This window comes from Benincasa hispida, chromosome 1, assembly GCF_009727055.1.
Source record: "Benincasa hispida cultivar B227 chromosome 1, ASM972705v1, whole genome shotgun sequence".
NCBI classification, from domain to species: domain Eukaryota; kingdom Viridiplantae; phylum Streptophyta; class Magnoliopsida; order Cucurbitales; family Cucurbitaceae; genus Benincasa; species Benincasa hispida.
The window spans coordinates 64,315,954-64,326,129 of record NC_052349.1 but is presented as its reverse complement, the minus strand read 5'-3'; positions in this window follow the sequence as shown (position 1 = coordinate 64,326,129).

The window sequence follows — 10,176 nt, the reverse complement described above, 5'->3', positions numbered from 1 at the left end:
GAGCAAAGAGTTGTTGTTGTTGGGAGAAAAGGGTTGTGTGGGAGGGCTTGGAGGAAAAATTATTAAGGGTAAAGGATCCAAGGATTCTGGATCTTGCATTGTTTCTTCTTGGATTTTATCCTTTCCCTTATCATCTCTGCGCTGTCTTTTTGGCTTGGGCTCTTGCGACGCATTCAAATCAATGCTAGGCCTCTTCGAAGGGAGTTCAGGGCAGTGTAAGGAATCTTTGAGGAGCAACCTCAAAATCTTAACGTTTATTAGGCCGTGAACTTCTGCCATTGGCTCTTCGTCAATGCCACACCTAGTGATAGGAATAAACTTGAAACCATCCATGGGAAGAAATACTACCCTCTTATGTACCCCACAAAACCTCGAATTTGTCTTCCGATCAATCGGCCTACATCAATTGGAATGTCGCACGCAATGCAATATACAGGCATAAATCGATCCCTTGAAATTTTCTTGTCATGGGAAGTTGGGATCAGCCGCCGTTTGACCAAATAAACCCAAAGACGTGCCTCTAGAAGTAGAGTCTTGGACGCCAGGGTCTTGATGCCTTTTAAAGAAACCGACCACTTAGTGCCCCGTTGCGTTAATACTCGCAGCGCATCTTCCATCTACTCGTCAATGGGATCATCAATGATTTTGTTGCCCAGTGCATCCAGGTTATCCTTCAACTGGTATAGTTTATTGATGTCCCTTGCGCTGAAAGACACCATTTGCCCTTTTATGGTCACCACGTCCTTGGTGCCATGTAGCCGTCCATGGTAGAAGTCGCGCACTACCTCTGGGACCACAATGGCTGGGCACTGGAAAAATGTGTCCCAAACATGTTCCACGATCATGCTCGTGATCAGATCTAGTAGTGGCGTTGGCGCAGTGAAAAAGCCCATCTCCATCAACAAGTCATCATTCTCCTTCTTTCTTGATGGACGTACCTTTGCCAACGTAGGCTTGCTGCTCTCTGCGACCGCTTTGCCCTTTCTCTTGGCCAACGCAAGGCGAGATCGTTGCCTTTGTTTTCTTTCCCGTTCCTTGCGTTGTTCCTCCTTCTCTTGTTCGGTAAGTTCCTTGCCCTTCTTCTTACTTAAGTGCTGCCTGTTGGCTTCGCGCTTCCTTTCCTTCTCTTCTCTCATTCTTCTTTCTTCTTCTGCCTTTTTTTTCTTTTCTTCTTCTTCCTCTTCTCTCACTTCTCTTTCAAACTCTTCTACAAACTGCTTAGAGGCCAATGTTCCTACTATTCTATATTTCCTTGAAAATGGCTCACGAATGCACACCTTTGGCTAATTTGATTTTTATTTTCTCAAAATGTATCCTAATTTTTGGCATATTTCATTTTGAATTTCAATTTTAGTTGTTTCGCTACAGCACCTGCTGCTCTAGCTAATTGTCCCCCCTGCGATTATTTCTAGTATGGAATGAGTCAATCATCCACTTTGGTGGGTTATTTACACAGAGGGACGAAAAAAATTGCATTGTGTCGGGATATCTTATCCATCTCTCTAGAAATACGATCTTTTGATCGAGGAAGGTCTCCGCGACAAGAAAAATTCCCGCTGCTACACAAACCTCCCTTTTTCTTTTCTGTTGCAATTTCTGGTTCCACAGTCTGAGTCTATTTACAACTAGCCAATTAAGAATTCTTACAAAATTAACCAAATTTGCCTGATGTAGAGGCAATCCAGAAAGCAAAAATCATCATATAATAATCCAGAAATTAAAAGGCGTTGTTCTTCTTTGAGCCACCTTATTTCTTCGAGTCTCAAGATCTCATTATTGTGGCACACCTCCTCATCATGCAGTCTTCTTCTTCGGTTACCTTCTACGATGATGAGTTTCACCCGCTCCATTTTTTTCTGTCTCTCTTCCTCTTCTTCTAATGCGTTGATCAAAATTGAAGGGTCAACGGTAAACCCTTTCAGCGCATTCTCCTTGCGACACCGCATCATGGGGGTATCTTCTCCTTCTTCATTTTCGTCGACCACAACCAATTGCGTTGTTTTAGGTTGTGTCGGCTCCCTAAGTTGCGCTGGTTCCCCCCTGTCCTCCCTCACGGAGGTGGATTCACCACCCATCTCTAGGCTTGCAACCCTTCTTCTTTTCTTCTTCCTTCTTCAGGCATCTTTCCTCACGCCTACGCTCTTTCCTTTCTTCCTTCTCTTTTCTCTTCCTTAACTTGGCCTCCTCATCTTCTTCATCCTCCTTCTTTTCTTTATTCTTTTTCTCTTTGCGATGATGGGATGGCTCACCTTCTCCAACTTTCTTTCCCTTGCTCTCCTTTTTCTTCTTTTTCTCCTCTTCCACCTCCGGTTGCTTCTCTGCCGCAATTTCCTCCAACGCGACTTTGATGGGTCCTTCATAAGATTCTACTTGAGTAGTTTCCTCAGGATCCCTTATGGCTAGAGTGCTTCTCCTTGTCTCCTCTTCCACCATTTCCTCTGCCACCACCACTTCCTCCGTCATGGCCACTGTCACCTCCTCCGTAAGCAGTGGTTGGTTTACAACCCCAGCCTCGGGCAGTCCTTCTCCTTTCTCCAGTTTACTCAGAATGTTTCCAAATACCTTCTTATCATCTCATCTCTTCTTTTCACTTTCAGTGGAGGCTTCTAGAGTTGGGAGTGGGGTGCTTTCAATGCTTTGCCCCCTCTTGAACTGAAGTGGTCTGACGACTAATGGGTTTCGTCGGGATCTTCCGGCGATTCTAGGAATAGTATAAGGTTGAGCAGCACGACGGCGACTAACAGCAAGTAATGCTGCCTCTCGTATGGAGAGTTGGTCTGTTGCAGGTGTTGAAGGTGAAGCGGAAGGTTGGGAAGTTTGGTCAGCTATGGATGCTGAGGTGAAAGAAAGCCAAAAAATGTTAGGGTTTNTTATCTCCTCCACCGTCACCTCCTCCGTAAGCAGTGGTTGGTTTACAACCCCAGCCTCGGGTAATCCTCCTCCTTTCTCCAGGTTACTCAGAATGTTTCCAAATACCTTCTTATCATCTCATCTGAGGTGAAAGAAAGCCAAAAAATGTTAGGGTTTCAGGGAAGAAGAAAGCTCGGTATGCAGGGGCGCTAGGGTTTCAGATTGCAAATGAGGTAAAGTGTGCTCATAGATGGAGGGATGTCTTTTTTATAGGTTGGACCTTAGTGGGCCCAATGCTATTGTTGCGGTGGCAGGCCTCGAGACACTCAAAAGGCCCGCCGTTTGAACTCCCCTCATTTATGAGAGTTCAGAGTAAACGTCCCTTCATCTGCAGACTCATCATTTCTTTAGAATACGGAACGATTGGACTTCTCAATTTTGCAAAAAGAATTATCTTTAATGTTTTATTTGAATGGACGCAAGGTAAAGATTCAACGCAATGAGTTCACCAACACAAATGCATCTTTGCAGAGGATGGGCAACAACACATGCATCCCCGCAACACACCCCTTAACTAAATGCATTTCTAGAGGATCGGGCGCACGGTATTGCTACCAGCGCAACACTACCTTAACATAGTGCATTTTCACTAAGGACAGGCAAAGGACACACACGCGCGCAACACACCCCTCAGCGTAATGCATTAGGGTTGGGTGAACGAAAAGTGTATCTTGTTGGTTCAAGATGCGCCCATTATCACCATGCATATTGAATGTGTTTTATTTTATTAAAAAAAAATCATCAACGCAAGTTGCTATGACTTGCGGTAATAAATTTCTTCTCATTACTCAATCATTCACCAGGTTAAGGAATAACGCATTAAATATAGAAAAGTTAAAGGAATTAAAGAAAACACAGAAATAAATACAAGAGAGTTAATTGAAGAATAAATGTATAAAGTCATGAACAAATTAAATGAAGTAGTAAAAAACAAAGTTCAAAAATCCAGAAAGATAGAAATTAAAGAAAGCATTTAAACATAAATGTGAGATATGGACCGGAAGATGACTTTCTTTGAATAAGCGCAATCCACACCTCTGCAGGCGGTCCAACTTGCCTGCCCAATGTCTCAGGGACATTGCTCCTTTCCATGAGATCCGGGGGCTTCAGAGTTGCTGGGCAACGTTCCAGGTGCTCTATTTCTAAGTTCAAAAGCCAACTGCCCTACTTGAATCTCCAAATTTCAAATTGAATACGCCTATGCCTGCATTATTGCATCATTTTTATCCATGTACTATTTGAGCAGGGCCTCCAATGAGCTTCCAAAGGTTTTTGAAGATGAGGGTTGCTGATTGTGCGTTTGCCTTTGTTGCCCTTGATTAGAATTATGGTGAAAAGGAGGAGGGTTTCCCCAATTCCCTGAATTGCCACCCTGATGGTTACTTGGCCCTCCTTGGTTAGGATTCCTTCCCCAACCGAAGTTTGGATGCTTCCTCAAACCAGGATTATATGTGTTGCTGAAGGGGTTGTTTTGGATGGCGCATACTTGCTGGATATTCGATGGGCACGAGTTTGGCTGACTACTATGAGGCGCCGGGCTCGCACAAATTGAGACGCCAACTGATTGCGGGCCAGCGGTTGAGTCGGACAATTGGGGTGCGCTTGATTGTTGGGGAATGCTTCCATTGATTAATTGCCATCGATTGGTGTATAGATGAGTCACCTGTCGGCCATCTGTGCAGCCAAAGTCGTCATTATACTCCACAGGGACAATGGCAGATCATTCTTTTCTTTTTTCAGAGCCCGTGGCTCTTTAAACATCATCAAATGCCGGTCATCCATGTTCTGTTGATATGCTTGACCTTGGCCTCGGGTATCAGTTCTTGTTCCATAAAACTCCTGCCCACAAAGGGCGTCGCAACAGCTGTACTCGATCTGTTCAGTCCATTTGTAGAAATGTCTTCGCATCAAGAAACGCAATCGAGTATCCCAATTGCGGGAGAATTTTCTTCAACCAATCTTTCGAAATCGCACCCATGACGAGTGCTCAAGGTCCTCATTGCTCCATTTGCTACAAAGTTCAGCCACATCCTTCCGTCTTCCTTCGATTCGAAGGCTGGTGAGAAAGAACTTCTTTATAACCGCTCAACCAGTTTTTGTCCCACTGAAGTAAATCTCGTTTTTCTCTATTGAGTGGCATGCTGGGGCTTGGGGGTGTCAGTCTGGCTCGAGGGTTTAAGGGAATAGAATACAGGTCTAGATACGCCTAGGACGGTAACGCCAGGTATTGAAAAGTTGCCGCACATCTCGACAAAGCTGGTCAGGTGGGCATGTGGGACTTCACCTTGCAGACCCCCAAATTGCCCTGCGTTCTGGATCATTTGGAGCATAACCGGCTTTATCTCGAATCTTGCGTTCTCCTCGACTATCGGCCTTGAAATCCCAGGCGAAAAATCATACAGATTGGGCATCGTGTAGTTCCTCATGGGAATGTTGCGGTCAGCGGCAAAGAACACTGGATCTTGTACTGGTCGTACTGCCCCTTGATTTCCTACGGGAGCCACATTATCATTATTATCTGCCATATCAGCTGCTTTCTTTCACCTTGCTCGGTTCTGGCGTGCCTAGCACGAAATGTATGCTCGATCTCTAGGTTAGCTACAAATTCTGGTACGGTACCAGTACTCACAAACTGTCAGACTGCTCTCCGCGTTGAACAGCCAGTACAAAGAGATCTGTCCTGCAAAATACCACAAACATTCTCAAACAATAACTGTTAACCAGTTCCCTGGCAACGGTGCCATAAACTTGTTGACATAATTTGTATCTTTAAGCATGTGGACAAATATGAGTATGAATGAATGAACACGTCCATGTTCCTATTGCCATAAACTTGTCAACATAAAATGAATTTTAATCTTCTTATAATCTTATGTCATACAACGCATGGATGAATGATGACTTTATTTTCTTTATGCGATACTACTTCTAGATATGCGTTATTAATGAATGTTCTTCTGGTATATTGTATGTTGTCACAAGTTTCCTTGCGTTGGAACCAAGTATAATTCCACCGCAAGTTTCTCGGTGTGATTCGAGGTCGAACACAGGGATTGTTTTAGGTTGATTGTGTTACGTTCGTGATATATGCGACCGGGGTTTTTCAATTTATTAAAAGTGTGGTTTGCACATGCGATAAAGTAAATTGTGCAATAAAGTAAAGATAAGCGATAAAAATGCGATAATAAAGTAAATTGCGATAAAATAAACTTAAGCTATGATGATACAAGATACAGGTTACATGATACAAGATACCAAGGTTGAGACTCACTATGAAGATTATACAAAGGTCGTGTTATGCGGTGGCAAGGCTTATGTGCAAAATAGAAAGAGAAAAGATAACTAATATAAACATCGCAAGTTCCTTAATTGCGTTAAAGATATAAGTACGGTTCTGCTTTCCCTTAGCGTACATCTCTCGGTGATCGGCCGCATTTCCCACATCTCTGTGGTGAAACAGGGACGAACGTAGTGAATGCAAGGTTGCTTCCATCTCTGGAAGTACTTCTTGCTTTAGTTAACGCATTCTTCTAACCTTCTCTCGACAAATCAGAATGGCATCTTCACTTCTGCTCTCACAGGTGAAGATGTCGTCTAGCATGCTTTAGCTAAACATCTTTATTTCTTTAGCACAGATTAAGTTACTTGTTTAATTCATATTAATCACCACAGGATTAAGAAAATATCGTGGAGAAAGCGATTAATGGAGGAACGAAAATAGATAGAAATGTGGAAATGAAAGTGATCATGACAATTAATTATAAAATCAAGCGTCTGATACATGGTTGTGAATGATTTAGACTAAAAAGATGAAATATAATTGATGAATAAGAGTTAGAAACAGATACAGAAGAGTGTCAATGTCTTGACATCAATCTGGATGGAGAGATTGCTTGTCGGCGTAGATGGAGTGAACGGAAGGATGAGCTTCCCTCTCAGGCTTGCTCAACTGGTAGAGTTGTTCTAGGTACAGAGCTTCACGACGGGGATTTGGAATGATTCTGCCCTGAGACTCACCTCTCGGCCTTGTCTTTTTTCTTCCCAGATCTTCTCCAATTAGCACTCAGATCAGCCTCTCTCTCAATAGCCTCGTATCAATTATCCCCTGTATCAAGTATATCTTTCAGTGAATTCTCTGAAGGTATTTATAGATGAATGCTCTGACTCTCTACCGTGTAGTCCCCACTTTATTGTTATAGAAATTCTGAAAATGGTGGAATAAATATTCCTTCTTTTATCCAATCAATCCGTCGAAAATGCACAACGGTTAGTTGTACACGTGTCAAAATCCTCCGCGATTGCGTTGCTCATTTGCATCTTTCGATCGTGTGCCCGCATGCGGTGTTGTTTTTTATTACTGCATGCGGTTGAAGTTGCGTTGATCGCAAAGCTCTTGATCGATTGTCACATGCGAATCTATGACATACATATAAACCTCAAGATCATAATCATCACTGTACGAATCTATGACATACATATAAACCTCAACATCATGGCTTTACAACAGACACATATACCTCAACATTATGGTTCTACAACATACATGTGTACCTCAACATCATGGTTCTACAACATATATGTATACCTCAACATCTCAGATCAAATACAACCATATGGAAGCACATACCATCTCATACTAGCATTCAAGTGTCTATGTGCATAATTAAATAATTCAGATCTCGTACCAGAACATACTTTGATCATATCATACTATCAGTCTATCATGCTAACATTCTGCCATAACATACATTTATCATGCTAGCATACATCTAATGCCTGGCTCGTGGCCAGTTCCAATAGTAAGATTACTTACCTTGATATTAGGTCGAACCAAACAGCAATTGAATCTTTGTGAAATTCTTGAATCTTTAATCAAGCCTAAACATAAACCAAGCTTTAAAATTAATAGTTAAGGCCAAATTCCAAACACCCAATATTACAAAATATTTCCATATAACCTTACCTAAGGTGTGGTCCAATTTGAATTCACCTTCCAACATCCAATTTTAAGCCCAAATAATTAGCAAACCAAACTCTTATTCAACTTGAATGAAATTCTTGAATCAACCCCCTAATCATAATTTGAAATTAGGCTTACATGATTAAAGCTTGAATCAAATACATACTTCATTACCAATGTCTCAAATAAATTATCCATATGTAGCTTCGTAAAAAAAAACACTTCCAAATTACTTTACCAAAATTTCTCAACCACCAAAATTAATCCACAAGAGGGTAATCAAAGCATAAAACTTACCAAAACTCGTTAAAACAAACTTCAACTTCACTAAACAACACCTCAATACCTTCACAAACTTGAATCCAAAGTTGAAACACGATGGGTATCAACCAATTTATGCCAAAAGTAAATGAGTATTCAAGAATCAATCGAAAACAAACCCAAATGGTAGAAATCTTACCCAAATCGATAGATCCAGTGACGAAAAAAGTGAATGACGCTTGAGCAGTGGTGGATGGAGGTCATGAAGAAGAACTAACGCGACGGCTTTGAGCGGTGTCAGATGGGCTCACGAACGTGAGGAAGAAAAGGGGGGTGGGGTTTGACTTTTTATAAAAAATAATAATAATAATAATAATAAAACAAAAAAGGAAATAAATATAATTACATTTAATTCCTTTCCATTTTATACTATTAAATTCCTTTCCGTTTCAAAAGAAAATTAATTCCTGCCATTAATTCCCAATTTGAATAATTTCACGCCAACAATTAAATTCTCGCGTTTACACTTGAAGTCCAAAATTCCAAAAATGTCCTTCAACTAATAACAATTACTGAAATTCCAAATAATAAAGTTACTGAAATTACATTATTACTAAAAAATGTGCGGGGTGTTACAGCAAAGACAAACGCATGTGCTGAAAGCCGAGCTATCGCATAGACGAACGCATGCGGTGATCGAATGCGTCCATCGCATGGAAGTTGCGGTGATCAAGCGAATGCGGTAATCACTTGGAGATTGCGGCCACAGAGTGATAACCTTAAATAGAAGGGTGATGCAAGATGGGTAGAATGCGTTGATACTTCAACAGAATCAAGCTCGGACACATACTTTGGGAGTATCAACCAGATAAGATGATGTGATATTGCCCATACCACGACAAAGGCAGCAGTGAGATATAACGCAATCATGATTGTTGTCGATGTTTAAACTCTATAAATAGCCCTTTCGACCTTCATTTCAAGACATCCGAACTTTTGCCTCAAGGCAGAGGTTTGCGATCACAGATGAGAGCATGAGCGAGATTTTCTGTGAGGATTCTTCATCTCCATAAATCAGACCGAGTGACGACCGGAGCGAGATAGAGCTCGAGAGAGACATCTTTACCATTTATCCATGGCACCACCAGCAGCCTTGATGTAGAGTCTTTCATTTCTCCTCTAACCTCTGTATTGTATTACATTTTAGCTTAAGATATTAAGACATTTTGTAATTAATGCATATCTTGATTCCTTCAATGCCATCTTCTTCGTCTTCTTTATCTTTATCATCGTTTACCTTCATCGTTTATTTACCAAACGCGATTGTATACTCAATCGTGTAGCCTAGAGATAGGACACATGTAGTAACCCATCGAGAGGTGTGCATTGTGCGAGTATAGTGAGTTAATCCTCTTTGCTTGGTGAAAGGCTGTAGCAACGCTTGTCGATGGGTTGTTGCAATGCTTGTCTATAAGTTAATTAGCCGCATCTAACTGCCTGAGAAGGTAAGAGATGGAACGCACTAAAGCAAAGTATGCATTGTTCCTAGAGATAGGCACGGTCTTATGCTCGACGCACCCATGCACTATAGAGATATAGTCATACGGCTAACCACCGAGAGGTGTGCGATGCGTTAGTGTGACGAGCTGGGATTACTTGAGCGATTTAAGATAATAAACAATACTATGCGTTAATAGTTGTTGTGTATCTACCAATTCTCATCGCAAGTCTTCCATTGCTCAATCTGTTTAGTTAGGAGTAGGAGTAATGTGTAAATCCATTAATCTTTTTTTTTTTACTTTTATTCATCGCCTCAAACGCATTGCTTCACAAGCATTATTGAGTGACNTGTAAATCCATTAATCTTTTTTTTTTTACTTTTATTCATCGCCTCAAACGCATTGCTTCACAAGCATTATTGAGTGACAAGTCCTTGTGTTCGACCTCAGATTACCCGAGAAACTTGCGTTTTCGTTATACTTGGCGAGAAGGCAAGAAAACTTATGATAGGAACGCATGGTCATTGCATACTAGATTAACGCATA